Consider the following 16022-nt stretch of genomic DNA (forward strand, 5'->3'; position numbering starts at 1 on the left):
GACAGACACCACCACTTTTCTTCGCTGCTCTTCAACCACGATATTCTCCCCAAAGGGAGGGCCACCGTTCCTGGAGGTTCAGTGCCACAATAACAGGGCGCTGAGTGCAGTGGGTGCGGGAAGCTGCTGTTCCATCTCCCGCTTTCAAAAAATCAGTTTCATAGCTAGTCCTGAGATAGAGGAAGTATCAGTTCTTAAAGTGATAAGAACCGATGTAAAACTTGGATTCCAGAGAATGTTAATTAGATCTAAAATACAGGTTAATAAAAAGACTCCTAGTCCTTTGCACAGAACATTTAAATTATCCCCAAATAGCAAGTTTTGGTTTAAAAAATCATAAAAGGCACATCCTCCAGAATCTGACACTTGGTAAAATCTAAGTCTGGAACCTACCACTGATTCTGGGGCTGTGCCCTGCTTCTCAACAGTCTGGTCTAAAATTGCGACTCACAGTCAAGAGCTATTCCAGAGAGCTCAAACCCCTCCTTCTCCTGGATCAGTAACCTTTTAGCAGATAGGAAAGAAAAACTAGGAATCAATAGTCTATTTTTACAACTGAAAGGGGTAAATAGCAGGTTTCTAAAGTAGAAAATGAGAGAGATAGATTGGCCAGCCTTTCAATTCACTATGCTTTAGAACTCATGAGCCTTGTCTAGCAAGAATGATTTAGGCTACGGTTAGTCCATCAATCATGAAATGCCAAGTACCTTTCTGCTGTCCTTCATTCATATAACCACTATAACTACACTTTATTGCTCCTGCCCTAATAACAAAGAGACTAGGGATCCCACAGCAGCTGAAGTCATGATTTGGACAAGCAATCATGCAATGCAGGGTGGATGTGACCATGCAAATTACATCAGCCCCAAAAGTCCTTTACAACAGATCACCAACAGATGTCAGAGTAGAGTTCAAACTGACCCTGCTTACATCCTCTCCCCAGCCAAGGATTTGTGGTTCCCACAAATCACACTCTGTATACCACCTCATTGATATTGAATGCTGAAGTCACAGCTAGCAAAAGTAGCCACCCATCTCTGCCCTGTAGCATCCAGCTTAGCCCTTGTTAACACGTAAGTCAGTGGATTGTTATCGGTTGTCTGTCCATACTTGAAACTGAGCACCATATAAGTAGTCTCGAAATTTCTCAGTGATGGCTCATTTCTTGGGGAATGTTACTGTTGTTCTCTTAGCCGGAGATGAAGTAAAATCTGGTTCTGATACTGAGTTCCTCTTACAATCTGAGCCAGTCTTGTCTGATCCATCTGCTCAGCAGTCACTGCTCACCTCATGACAGCTCTCGGAAGCGATCTCTCCAGCCTCTGTATATAGGCGGAAGCCTTCTCGCCCCTTAGCTGTTGGGAATTAAGGAACTTACAGTAGCTGTCTTCAGAGCCCTCTATGCTCCCAAACATGTGATCAAGAGCCTCTAGGCAGTCTTTCACACTGACCCCAGGGTCAATGAGCTTCAGGGGGCAAATCGCATCTAATGCTGGGCCCATAAGACTCTCTAGTACACATCTGTGCTTTTCTGCATTGGGCATCTGCATCGGGTATGGCCCATTCCTGCACCATTTCAGTGGTGTGCTCTAACCAGGATTCAAACTCCTCTTCACCAGCAAATAACCTGAACATACAACAAGAGTCTGATGTAGCATGGGACAGCACAACCTTTTCCAATGTTTTCCCCAGTGCTTTTGCCCAATCGTTGGCTGAGGCTGCGGCTCCTGAGCTAGAGGCTGTTGAGCCAGGATCCAACAAACCTGACATATTAGCCATTATACAAACAGTCATTTCCTCAAAATATAAACACGATAGTTTCCCAATGTAGTGGATCACTCAAGAGGTGCTTGACAGGGATACTGACCCAGGGATCACGGACGAGCCCCCCAAAATGGAACCCTTCTGCCCGTCAGAGTTGGCAGCAACAAGTGCCGGGGTCAGTATCTAGGGGTTCTGTTTCAATAACACAATGCAAAACTGGCTTGAGCCTCCACCCGCTGACTCCGGACAATTATACACCACTCCCTGGGTGCCTCTAAGATGTAATACTTCCCCTCTCGCAAGCGCAGAGTCTGAGTGTAGCAAAAGCCTTTTAATAAAGGAGGGAACCAATGTGGCGTTATGTGGGGAAATGCCACAAACAGGCTCCATAACAAAAATCATGAGCAAAAGATCCACCCCAATTAAGTTTGTCGTGTCTTTTTCCCCTCAGGGTCTTAAGTCCAGCAACCCAACAGTCACCCCACCCACAGTTTCTGTCCTTGGTCAGTGCAGCCCCAGAGTTCAGAAGTTTATCTGCAGACTTTACTTCCCAGCCTGAGTGGAACCGGGGGGAGGCATGGGGAGGCATCTTACATGTTCTGCTGCTTGTGTTGATGGCTGATTGCCACACCTCTCCATGGGGTTCTGCTGCAGTCTCCACCACCGGCTGCTCTTCTCCGCCAGCCATCCAGCTAGCTGCTCCTCTCCGCCAGCCATCCAGCTAGCCGCTCCTCTCCACCAGCCTTCCTGCTAGCTGCTCCTCTCCGCCAGCCTTCCAGCTAGCCACTCCTCTCCACCAGCCTTCCAGCTAGCTGCTCCTCTCTGAGCTGGGCACTGCAGGGAGCTCAGAAAGGAGCCATCTCCAGATGAGACCAGTGGATATCAAACTTTCTGGGTTTAAGACCTCAGTTCCCTGTAAGCTGCGCAGCCATGCAGCAGGCTCTCAAGGGCAGTGCAGGCTGGGAGAGGAGCCCCTCCCCTGTCCCAGCCCAGGCACACCAGAGCTGTGGGAGAGAGGAGTCCATGGCCCAGCCTGGCCCAGCTGAGGCCCTCCAGAGGAGCCCCTCCCTCCATCCAGGCCCACCGGAGCTTCTGCACGGGGGGAGAGGTGCCTCTCACCTGGCCCCTAGCTGCTCTGGTGAGAGGGGGATGGGAGAAGTCCTCTCTCCCCACTGCAGCCCTGGGGCAGCCGGCACCCCAACCCCTCACTCCCCCACCACAACCCTCTGCCCTAGCCTGACTCCCCTCTCGTACCTCAATCCCCTCTTCCCTGGCCTCACCCCAGAACCTGCTCCCCCAACCTGAGCCCTCATCCCCCTCAGCCCAACCCTCTGCCCTAACCCTGAGCCCTCTCCTGCATCCCGAACCTCTCATTCCAACCCCACCCTGGAGCTGCACCCCCAGAGCCAGTGCCCTTATCCCCCTGCACCCCAACTCTCTGCCCCATGTCGCTTGATTTAGGGTATACTAATAATATTAATTAGGATAATATGGTGGAAATTTAATGTATTAGTTTAATTTTAATTGTATTTAATTTAATTAGTAATATGAATACTAATTAATTATCAATATTATTAATATGGGGTTTAGGCTTGCCAGTCTGTTTGACCAGAAGATGAAAGTTCTTATCCCGAATCAGGCTCCACAGAATTTACAAAGGACCCTTGGGGATATGACAGGAAACTCACACTGAGACAGATTATAGCCTTACAGACCTTTTTATTAAAATCAGTGAAATAGTAAGTAAATGGTAAAATAACCAGAGGTACAAAGTTACAGTTGCATTACTGCTATTCAGAAGATACATATGGCATTCTATGCAACAAAGTTTTGGTTAATATACTCACACCCTTCCCTGATAATCTGGCGGTAAGAGACACAGGACCAGCCTTGCAGTTCAGGTTTCTCAATTCTTGAGTGAAAGATGTAGTGCTTAGAAAAAGCGAATGTTACGTAGGGTTTACTTGACTAAGTTAAACTTAAAATCAAAACCTAATAAACAAAGACTAAAAACTTTGGGAAACCGAACTTAGCCTAGTTCCCTTGAAACTTAAAGGTTAAGAAGACCAAGTAGAGCCTACTGATAGTAGATAGATATTACAGAGAAAGAAAGTGGAGGAGGGAAGTCAGAATGATAGAGTGAAGTGCTCTAGTGAGGTGGGTCACCTCTTTTATAGGGCACAAGTGCCAGAAATCCTTCCTCCTATGCCCACATTTCATTCCTCACCCGCAAAACATTAGGGTACGCTTACTTCACAGGCTAGTATGTTTGTGCATATTGATGATATGTGCATACACACAGAAGTTCCCTTGTGGTGTACCTATTAAGTCTGTGGGTACAAGACTGAACCCCCCCCCATGCCATTCTCCATTGTCGATTGGTCTAGGTAAAGGTCTTAGGCAGGCGTGGGTACTTATCTATTTAAGTAACAAGATAAAGGTCAACTTTGCTTTCTGAGTAAAAGGTCATAATATAGATATGCTAACTTTGCCTTAGCTTAACATACAGGATATGGCCTGTAGTAGATCCCGTGCATTACAGCCAAACTTACTTTCATATAAATCTATAAACCTCTTACAATAAGCCAAATACTTAAACTCTAAGAAAAGATATATATATGCAAGCAAGCAGGTTAGTCCTATAGGCTACACCCAGCCCTTAGTCCCCTCCTGTATCCTGAACCCCTCATCCCAAGCCCCCTGTGCCCACACCCCCAGCCAGAGCCCTCACCCTCCCACAAACCAACCCTCTGCCCCAGTCCTGAGCCCCCTCCCACAGTCCAAACCCCTGAGCCACATCCCACCACACATCACCTCCATATTGGCACACCTAAAACATTTAATTCCACACATGGACGTAACAAATTAAAGAGAACACTGCTCAGGGCCCATTTGTAAATCATAGAATATCAGGGTTGGAAGAGATCTCAGGAGGTCATCTAGTCCAACTCCCTGCTCAAAGCAGGACCAACACCAACTAAATCATCCCAGCCAAAGCTTTCTCAAGCCTGACCTTAAAAAACCTCTAAGGATGGCTATTCCATCACCTCCCTAGGTAACCCATTCCAGTGCTTCATCACTCTCCTAGTGAAATAGTGTTTCCTAATATCCAACCAACCTAGATGTCCCCCATTGCAACTTGAGACCATTGCTCCTTGTTCTGTCATCTGCCACCACTGAGAACAGCCGAGCTCCATCCTCTTCAGAACCCCCCTTCAGGAAGGCTGCTCTCAAATCCCCCCTCGCTCTTCTCTTCTGCAGACTAAATAACCCCAGTTCCCTCAGCCTCTCCTCATAAATCATGTGCCCCAGCCCCCTAACCATTTTTGTTGCCTGCCGCTGGACTCCCCAATTTGTTCACATCCCTTCGCATGTGGGTCCCCACCCCAAACGTACTCACCGGCTTTTAATATGCAAATAGGGTGCTGCCATGGTCAGGTCACTCCCCAGCTCATCAATGGAGCTGCTGCCAGAGAACAAGGTGGTAGTTAAATTAGCAGGGAGATCACTCGGTCAATTCCCTCTGCGCACCAGTAGGTGGCATTGGAAAAAATCTGTAGTAACAGCCTGGTTACTGGGGTGCAAAACACTTTCCTCCTGGGAGAAACAAGAAGTTAGAATTAGAAATTTACATCGTTTGTTCCAATGTTGGTACAGGTTTAATTTTGCTTCTGTGTAGGTTTTTTTTAGGCTGTGACTGTTTTGATTTATTGGTTTAGGAATTTTTTTTTTTAGTTGGAGTGGAGCTTTTCATTGCCATTTGCTGGATGGAATGGCTGACCTGCAATACCAGTTTTGACATAGTTCTACATATTTTACAGATTTGGCTAGTATTCAAGGATTCAATTCCTTTATAGGAGGTTTTAGTGGTCGGGCTTTTTATTTTATATTATTTTATCATCCTGCTGTAGCACACTTTTTTGATAAAATTTTTGAAATAATTAATTTATGGCATTTGTTAGTTTTTATTTTTACAAACAAAGTTTTTCTTAATGTTTGGGTTTTAAATTAAGCATTGTTTTTGGTTTCAATTTTTCATTTAGGTTTTGGTTTCTGATGGGATCTTTAAGAGGATTTTGAATTTAATACTAAAACTTGGACAGATTTAGATTTTTTTTTTAGAGTAAGCTCTGTTTGCTATTTGATTTTAATAAAGGTTGTATTGCTGTCAACCCTGGCGAGGAGATGAGCCTGGTCTTTAACTGAGAAGGAGCAGAGGTATAGCCCCCATGAAGAGTGGGGCCAGGTGATGAGGGGCCCAGCCCCCCAATTTTTTTGTGTAGCCCACCTCAGTCCCCCATCAAATGGGAAGAGGCTGATGCCACCCCTGCTGGTCACTGGGTGTCACTGCTGCTCCATGGGAAACATGCTCTGTGCATTACCCAGATTTGTGGGAAACACATTCTGTGCATTACCGTGACTGGTCCGTGGGTGTCACTGCTCGTAGAGCGCAGACACACGCTGTGCATTACACCACCTGGCCACAGGGTGTCACTGCTGCGCCAAGGAAAACACCTTCTGTGCATTACTCTGAATGACCACGAGGTGTCACTGCTGCTCCAAGGGAGACATAAGAACGGCCAGACTGGTTAAGACGCAAAGTCCATCTAGCCCAGTATCCTCCTGTCTGCTGACAGTGGCCAGTGCCAGGTGCCCCAGAGGGAATGAACAGAGCAGGGACTCATCAAGTGATCCGTCCCCTATTGCTCATTCCCAGCTTCTGGCAAACAGGCTACAGGCACCATCCCTGCCCACCCTGGCTAATAGCCCTTGATGGATCTATCCACCATAAACTTATCTAGTTCTTTTTTGAACCCTGTTATAGTCTTGGCCTTCACAACATGCTCTGGTTGACTATGCAACTGCCCTGAGTTTACCCCCCTTCCCCTGGCCAGGTTGTATATGGAAAAGAGGATGAGGATGAGGAGAGCCATGATGTGTCTGTCACTGGCTGGTGACTCAGTTTCCTCTAGGCAGCAGTGCTGCAGGCTCCTTTGGTCAGTTCCCATGCAACTGTGTCTGGGGAAGGAGGAGTAGAGGTTCATGCTCCTCAGCTCCCATGCCACCAGCAACTGGGAAATACAGGCCAAATGTAACCCTGGTAGCTAGGCTGGGATTAGCCTGGGCCAGGGTAGGGCTGGGGAGGAATTGTGGGGGGAAGAGACAGACACACCACCCATTCCCTGCCAACCCCCCTCACTCCTTGCAGCATAGCACCACCTAGCATTTCTTCCTCTGTTGCGGGGACTGTCTGCTGCCTGCTTCTCCCTTAGCATCATCTCTCTCCACCCGGGGCACTGATATCAGCTGTCCTGTGCAAACAGGCAGGCCTCGGTGTGCTCCATGGCACTGCCCTGCAATTGTGGGGGAGGCAGCTGTTGGATGGAGTCATATGGAAATATGGGGAAAGGGCAGGGCTGGGATCCAGGGCTCCTGCGTTTTCTGCTTTTCTCCTGCAGTTGCCTCAGTCCTTTCAGTGCGTTTCCTGTTCCAAATTAATTTGCTGACTTATGCAACCCACCTCAGAGGTGGCTGCATCTCAGTGTTGGGTGAGGCATCCTTGGCTGCATCACTTCCTAACCATGTCCCTCTCCGTCCTGCAGGTGACCCTGCAGCACTCAGCAAACATCCGCAAGATTGTGGGGCACTTTGAGCATTGGGCAGGCAGGGGCCAGGCACCAAGCCCTCCCCCCCCCCAGAATGGGACCCAGCACCCCCTACTTTTTACAGGGATTAAAAAGGGGCAAAGGATGGCAAATCAGAGGAGAAGGGGTGGCCAGGCTCTGAACGGGGCAGGGGGGAATTGACTGGTCAGGAGTGTCAAGCAGTTGGAGGCAGAGTTAGGAGAGGGACTGAAGAGCAAAATCAGAAAGGGGGGAAAGGAGCCAGAGTTAAGCCCAGGGATGAGGCGCTGCCTGAGGGTTAAACCCCAGCACAGGCAGGGGAAGAGGGTAACAGTAACCCTGGGGGGCTGCAACTACAGTGTTTGCAAAAATAGGATGGGGGAGCAGAGGGGCTTTTTTATTTCCCCTCCCACAGGCAGCACGTCTCAGCATGGGCTTCCCAGGGCTGGGCTCTTAAAGGCACAGGCATCCCACTGCCTAGACACTGCGCTCCTCTCTGAATAACCTACTGAGGTGCTGCGGTAGGAAACTCAATTCAGTGAAACTGGGCATTCCCTATACGCCCCCCAGCCAGGGGGCTGTGCACCCCCTTCCCCGAATATCCCTAACACTTCCCCACTCCCAGGTGTTAAGGTAGTTACATACAGCGCTGCCAATGTTGTCATTGGTTGCAAATTTGAATGGAAATTGAAACGTTAACACACACTTTAAAAGCAGATACAACGTATGAAAAATACTTGTACCTGAGAAAGTATAACAGGTTTTTTTAAAAGTCTGGACAAAGACTGGTTTCATCACCCAGCTGTTCTGTTTGCTAACAATGTTGGTGCATTATGATTTGCAAGCAAGGTATGAATGAGCTCTCCCCTGACAGCTAGTGATGAGCCAGGGTTAGGGCGAGGCTTTGGGACCAGACTGTATTTACATGAACTCACCTATTCTGCTGAGGTATGCAGCGAACAGAGCTGTGCTGCCTCTGCTCTAGGTGCCTGGAGGAGGGAAGGTGTGTGGGGCTCCAGCCTGGGACTCTTCCTCCCTCCTGCCAAGGCCTGACTATTAATCCCAGCCCTGGCACTCCTTTCTTCAAGCGCCATGTGGGCCAGAGGAAAAGTGTGATGGGAAGCACAATGGCCAAACTTGTGGGCATTAGGTGAAGCAGCAAGAATCACAACCATTAAGTCAAACTGCAGGACTGCAGACAGCAGTAGCCAGGGTAGCAAGTTCTGGAGCCCCAACCCACTGCAGCCATCCTGACCAGAGACCTGGCTCCAGCGGGTGTGAGTCACCCAGCAGCAGGGAAAAGACTCACTCTTGTACAACTGGAGACAGGAAAGAGGAGCACTTTGAGCTCCAGGGCTTTACTGCAAACCAACACAAGGTCTGACTGAGATTTGAACTCAGATTGCCGGATTCAGAATCCTGGTTGCTGAGTGTTACATCATGGGACCAGCTTGTGTGGCCTTCTCTGCCCATCAGTGACCCTCACAGGGCTGGTTTGTGTAATGGGCCTGCTCTTGGCCCTTTATTAAAACTTGGTGGGGGGCGGGTTGGTTGGCTAGTTCCCAGTCCCCATAGAAGGGGGAAGGGCCAATGGGAAATCAGGACCCTGAGACTGACAGACCCCAGGGGCAATGGGGAGAGGCCAAAGCTCGAAGTTAGCCGGACTGACAGGCCAAGCAATCAAATGAGGGAGTCCCATCCTCTGTGTGAGCTGCAACTGTCTGGGCCAGAGTGGGGCGGAGCTAAGGAGAGAGCAGGAGCCCAAGAAGATCAGGGAGCAGAGCTGTGCAGGTGTAGTGCCAGAAACTGCTACATGTAGGAATTTGCAACCTGTAGCAGTTACTGATACCTGAGGTTGTTTTTATTTGCTGACTTGTCCTAATTGGCTAAAACTTGACAGTGGTTTCTCTAGCAAAGGCCAGTCCCTGTCCCCTTGGTCCAGACATTCGCATTCACATCAGGCTTCAAGTTGAGAATCATTTCCCATTCCCGCTCTGTGGGAGGGGAGACTTTTAAATGCGCTCTCTGTGCGACTGCACATGGCTAAGCAAAGAGAACAAACCACAAATCCCCCCTGTGCTTTGGGAGCCAGGTTTGCTGTGGGAAATCTTCAGGCCTGGGCATTGTCATTATTGACCAGTTCATTGTGATTATTTATTCTGTGGTACTGAAACCTTATTATACCGATGGCTGAGTGGTTAAGGTGTTAGAATTGATAAATCCAATAGTATTCCTCTCCGTAGGATTGAATCCTGCTCACAGCCTTTCACCCACGCAATACCTTTATACAAACTGATGCTCTCAATTCTCTCCCCACCCCAAGTAAATCCTGTTCTGCTCCTTTCATAGAGATGCCTGGGACACCACCACACACTGTGTCCCTGAGGTGTCAGGCAAACTCTCAGCACCTGAAGTCTCTGCCACTCACCTGGTTCTGCTCCTCTCTTTAGAGCATGAAAGGAGCCGAGTCAGTGAATGCAGGGGTGCTATGGGGCTGCAGAACCAACAGGGGGGGAAAAATGGTGCTCAGCACCCACTGGCAGCCAGCTCTGCCCCTGCTTCGGGCCTTGTGGACAAGCTCCTGCTCTTCCCTTTCAACACCTCCCCCTGCCAGTGATCAGCTGTTCAGTGGGGTGCAGGAAGAGGAGGGAGAGGAATGGAGCAGGAAGATGCAGGGCAGGAAGGGGTGGGCCTTGGGGGAAGGGGTGGAGTGGGGAAGGGCAGAAAGGGGGGATTTGTCCCAGGTCCTGCACCCCTCTAGGGCCAGCCCTGAAGGGAAGCACTGACTATTACAGTGGCAATAAAACTGACCAGCATTGCGGGGGAGACTGAAGATCAGCTCTCATCAGGTCTCTTCTCTCCCCCACGGTGAGCCAGACACTGCTCTCTCCTGGCTCTCACTCTAGCAGCTGGACGCCAAGGAGCCATTTCCCCACAGGAAGTGCATTGAGTGCCCCTGTGGTGCTGGGGGGGCTGGTGCTGCTGCTGCCTGTGGGGCTGGCAGGGGGGTTGATGTCTGCACAGACTCTCAGCTGCCAGGCCGGAGGGGGCACTTGGGACCTTACCAGACTGGCTCAGTGAAGATGGGGGGTCGACAGACCAATACAGACTTTCTCCAGAGCCCAGAGCAGCATTCACCCACACAGCCAGGCAATGGGCATTTACCACAGCGTGGAGCCAAGGGGGAGGTGTCAGCTGCTGTTCCAGCTCCTCCAGGACAGGCCCTGTCAGCCAACAGATACTTCTTACTCACCACAGCTAAGGGCGTCTGGTTCCTCTCATGGGAGAAGTATGGAGCAGCCATTTGTTTTCCTGTTTGTGCTCCTCTGTGATGTGAAAATCGGGGAGGGGAGTTAGAAGCCCCACTTCCCTTCCTAAATGACGCCCGGTGGGGGAAGCCAGGATAACAAGGTGGGGCAGCAAGTGGTGGCCAGACTCTTACTGTCAGGGTCTAGTCTAGCTCATGGTCCAGCTCAACTTCCTCCCCGCATCACTGGCCCCCAGTCCCCTTCTGCCACCAGGTCAACCCGGGAACTAAGGCAGGAATGGTGTGAGGAAGCAAGTCAAGGTGAGCATGGCAGGCAAAAGCAAGTCTTGTCTTCGTGGGCCATTCACAATGACGTCCTTTTTGTGTGCCATGGCCATGGCCGATAAAAACATCCCAGACACAGACGCAGCAGGCCAAAATAGCAGTATGCAGGTACCAAAGTAGTTCAGTTGGGCAAGCATTGGTGTGAAAATCTAAAGGTCCCTGGCTTTAACAGCCCTTTTATCTTTCTTTGTGTGGAGGTGGCTTGTTTTCTGGGAGCGCAGCAGCACCTTTACCTGAGGTGAATCCCTGATTTTGAGATCCCCAGCAAAGACAATGGAGCATGGACTTCTGCCCCAGTTGGCCCACCTGACCTTTTAAAATCAGAGATGGGAGCTGTATTTCCCATGCGACTTATTGGTTGACCCAATATGGTGGGAAGAGAGTGAGGCAGGGTGGCCCTCGGAGAGGGTGCCAGAGGGGGCAGGGACCGGGGACAAAAGCTCCTCTCCACAGCTGAGCGAGGGCAGTACTGGGGAAGGGGCGTCTGTAAAAGTGTCCACGTGGAACGTGGCAGGGATTGGAGGGCCCAGGAGAGTGTAGGATGTTCAGTGACTTGGAGAAGCTGGACTTGGACATGGTGTGCATTCAGGAAATGCACATTAACAGCTTTAGGGTGGCTTGATGGGTAGAGGGTGGTTGGAGGAAGGGCCTGTCTTTCTGGCCCTCCTGGCCAGGGAAGAATGATGAGGTTGGAGTCTTGTTCTTCACATTTGCAGTGCTCCATGGCACTTGTTACTGCTAGATTAGTGTTTATGGTCCCCAGTTAAGGTGTGAAAGGAACTGGCTCCCTTCCTCTGGACTACACAGTGTTTGGTGTAGGGGGTGGATTTTAATTGTGTCAGATGGCCTGAGAACCGCTGGTCCCAGTTTCCCAACAGTCAGAGGAAACTCTTCTATGATGACCACTCCCTGGTGCAGGTTTCTAGTGAGGTCGGTTTAGAGGACATGTCTCTCCATAGTGGAACCAGTGGAGGGCAGGAGGTAGCCTCCAATTCCTCTGATCTGAGCTCACACCAGACACAGATGCGGTACACCTTTCTGCAGGGATACGCCAGGAGTCACACTGATTTACATGAAAGAGAGCACGTCGACAGCCCAGTTGCCACCCTCTTCCTCTTGCCCAGGTTTAATAGTCATGGATAGGCAGGAAGGAGGAAGAGTCCCAGGCTGGACCCCAGCACACCTCTCCTCCTCTGGGCATCTGGAGCAGAGGCAGCTGGTGCTGACAGCTCCAAGGGAAGGCTTAAAAGCCACAGAGCGATTGAGGGTGGGGCAAAAGGAGGGGAAGATTTCCCCCAAGAGGCTCTTTCCCAGCTGCTGAGAAGCGCAGAAGTACCCGGTGTTTGCTCTTGCGGTGAAAGGGGTTAATACATTTATGCGGCCTGGCTAGCTCAGCTGGCAGCACCTCTGGCTCTTACTCTGAAGGCTGAAGTTACAATTTCCTGTCTGGGTGCTTGGGGCTCCTCTTCAACAATACAACACACAATCTGCCTAAGCCCCCACCCAGTAACCTGGCTAAACTAGCCCTGGCCACTGGGTGCCTCTAAAAGGCGATATTTTCCCCACTCACAACCACTGAGTGTAGAAAAGAAACTTTAAGAAAAAGGAGGAAACTCACCTTGTAATAACACCACAATCAGGATTCATAACACAACACTATGAGCAAAACACCCACCCACAGTGCGCTGGGCAGTGGCCTTTGCCTCGGGCTCTTAAATCCAGACACCAAAAGCTCTGTGGATGTGCCCCTCCCTTCACTGCACCTCACCCACAGCTGCTGTCCTGGGTCAGTGAAAACCCACAGTTCACCTCTCACGTCCCGGGGGGAAAGCCCCTTTCTTCCTCCACCATCCGCTGTCTGGCCACATTGTCGGTCACTTGCCCTTCCCCTCTGTCACCGTTCTGCTGGCCCCTCTCTGCTCTGGGACATCTTGTGGTCCCACCAGGAGTGGAACAGACTCCCTAAAAGTAGTGACCACCAGAGCCCGAACAATAGCCCCATCCCGTCCACTCGAGGCCACGCCCCTGCACCGAGCCCTTCTCCCCAAGGCCCTGCTCCCATGCTGCCTCTTCCCCCCAAGACCCTACCTCCCGCTTACTGCTATCCGCCCCCTTCTGCCTCTCTCCCCCTTACGGTCATTACAAAGTGGCATGGCAGAGCCTTCCCGTTTTTAAAAGTCCTGGGGTATTGTTCCCCCCTGTTCAAGCACACGTGGGGCCCTGCACTTCACACAGCTCTCCCTGATTTCAGCTGTTAGTGAGGGAGCCTCACTGCTAGCGCAGACTGAGTAGTTTGTTGGATGAGAGACACTGTCCCAAAGCAGGACTAATGCTTAGACCTGGTGATCAGTGATTTCAGATCTGTTGGTCTGCAGCAAGACTCTACAGTGAGTCTCAGTCAGCTCTGTTATTACACAGGGACGAACAAAAGGGTCAAATGGTACATGGAAGCCTTAAGAGGAATCCACCCCACCAAGTACAACGCTTGTCGCTACCTGCTCTCAACTCCACTGAGAATGTTTTGGGGTCACTCCTTGCCTTTGTCAACCTACGGAGAATAGCAACTAACAGGTGCTCCAGTGGCACAATTGGTTAGCGCGCAGTACTTATAGAGCAGTGCTGAGAGGAGCTATGCTGAGGTTGTGAGTTCAAACCTCTCCTGGAGCACTCTTTTCATTAACCACATGGCATCACCCCCTCATTTGGCCCTGGGGAATGTAGAATTCCAGCCCTGGGACATTGAGGCAGGGGAGGAGACAAAAATGCCCCCTTCACTTATTACTACCTCTCCAGAGCACAGGTCAGAATCTACAATCCTTTCTCCCCTACCAGCCCCTGTGCCAGGATCCCTCCAGCGGAGCCTGGAGTCCTGCCCATGGCGTCTGTACTATTGACAAACACTAAGTGACAGGGACAAAACACTCAAATCCCAACTAGTGCAGGGAGCCAGGTTTGCGCTTCAAATTCTGTTGTTCGTACATTTCCAGGCCAGGGAATATCCCACAACAGCATTTAATGGGAAGCTGCCTGCAGAACAGTTACACTGCACAGAGCTGCTATGGAGGAAGGGTGGGAATTGGTAACATTTTGAGGATTGTTTGGGAAATGAGCCTTTTTCTTTTGTGAGGTAAATAACTATCTCCTCAACTTTATTTACTCAACTTAAAAATGGGTGTCACTTGATTTTTGCATCTCCCTGTGAAAATACAACTGGCACGTGTGGCTTTCTACAGGGGGTCATGAAGTTAAAGTTGGGGAATTCAGTCTCTGTACTTCTGGGGGAGTGTTGCTTTTTTAAACTGCCTCACTGCCAGGCACACCGGGCTGTTAGCTGCACCCACTGTCCTTGCCAGGGGCCCTTGCTGAACCCTGGGCAGCTGCACTGCCGTGCTGGGGTTACTCTGCAGGGGGAGAAGCTGCTGGGGAGCAATGTAGAGCAGGTGCAGGAAGGAGACGGGGTCACTATTCACATTCTGAACTGCACAATTTTCCAAATTTGGGAATAGATTCATAGATTCATCCTCCAGCAAGTGACCCCGTGCCCCATGCTACAGAGGAAGGCGAATGTCTGAGAACAATTCTAAGGGGAAGGTGAATGCAGAGCTATGACACTGGAGATGCCCAGACCTCCAATGGGGGCAGCATGGCAATTAATAATGGGAAGATCATTTGCAAAATTAGTCATCATTGACAAGATTTGTCTCTGTTCCTATTTCACGCTGTGGTGTTAGAGGAATCAGTACAGAGTTTTACTATATTAATTAAACACTTAATTTTATGTAACCAAGCCAAAAACTTAGTGTCACTTATTTTTTCTCTGTCCTAGCAAGAATGAATTGAATTTTGTGACTTTCTGGAAAGTGCAGCAAGATTAAATGTGGGGAATTCAGTCTCTGTGTTTGTGATCTGATGTTTTCCTCTCAGAGGTCAGTGCCTGCATTGAAATACCAAGAGGAATCTAAGGGCTGGTGTACACTGGGCACTTCACTGGCAGAGCGACGTCTCTCAGGGTGTGATCTCCCCCACAACCCATAGAGTTAAGGTGACCTAAGCCCTGGTTAGATAGTGCTAAAGAAAAGAAAGAACTGTTCTGTCAACGTAGCTATTACAGGGATGGGAAAACCCCTCCAGTCACTGTCTGCTCCAGAGAGCTATAGCAGTGCCACAGCAGTGTTTGAAGTGTAGATAGAATGAAACTAGATCTGGTGCCAGTTCACACCGTGGATGCTCAGGCACTAAGGGCGCAATAATAATAACAACACTGCAGTTGTCAGGATTTGAACCTGTGACAGGAAACCACAATGGATTTGTGGTCTATCACCTTAACCACTCAGCCACAACTACTTAACATACATTTGTTTCACTACATGATGATTCTGTTCTCACTGAATTGTCATTCCCATTGTTTGCTCAGACCAGCTTCCCCAGCACACTCATGGCTGCGCATCAGTGTACGTGTGTCCTTGGCTGAACAGTGAGAATTCCTGCCCATTTCCCTTCCGGCTGGAGCAGGATGAGAGTGTGTTTATGTTAACGACATTGCTGTAGAGTGTTGTTCATTCCCCACTCTGACAATTCAGACAGTCTCTTTCCTAGTCAAATCTCCAGCACATCGTTTCAATAGCAGGGGGCAGGATTTCTCTGGGGCACTGAAATATTTCCGGGGGCTGGTGCATGAACTCAGCCTTGCATTTCACCCTCGATGTTTCATGGATGAACAACAGCAGCAGAAAGAAAGAGCCGAGCCAATATCTCACTGGCAGGGATGCAGGTGCCATGTCCCCTCTGTCTGCCCATCGCCATCGCAGGAGAGAAGGGTTCACTGGAATCGAATACCCTGGCTCAGACCAGAGACACAGGGAGGTTTTGCTGTTCATGGATTTGTGCAAAGGAAATTGTGTCTCTGTATGAAATTGAGGTGGGAAATGAAATGTCCACATGGTGGCCCAATGCTCTAGGGAATGTGGGTGCAGGATTCGGTCTGAGAAATGATTTAACAGGGTTTGTTTCAATTAGTTGCCCTGATTAAAAACCATGGCTAA

At 49.8% G+C, this 16022-nt stretch overlaps 2 non-coding genes across 2 annotated transcripts; one reads left to right on the forward strand and one right to left on the reverse strand.

Moving 5' to 3' along the window:
* Positions 1-54: 54 nt before the first annotated feature.
* On the reverse strand, positions 55-242 carry LOC127041025 (U2 spliceosomal RNA). Its single transcript, XR_007771608.1, has one exon. It is a non-coding gene; the product is annotated as a U2 spliceosomal RNA (small nuclear RNA).
* Positions 243-13553: 13311 nt separating this feature from the next.
* Positions 13554-13647, forward strand: TRNAI-UAU (transfer RNA isoleucine (anticodon UAU)). The gene is made up of 2 exons: positions 13554-13591; positions 13612-13647. It is a non-coding gene; the product is annotated as a tRNA-Ile (tRNA).
* The last annotated feature ends 2375 nt before the right edge of the window (positions 13648-16022 follow it).

Source organism: Gopherus flavomarginatus (genome assembly GCF_025201925.1).
Source record: "Gopherus flavomarginatus isolate rGopFla2 chromosome 13 unlocalized genomic scaffold, rGopFla2.mat.asm SUPER_13_unloc_1, whole genome shotgun sequence".
In the NCBI taxonomy this organism is placed as follows: domain Eukaryota; kingdom Metazoa; phylum Chordata; order Testudines; family Testudinidae; genus Gopherus; species Gopherus flavomarginatus.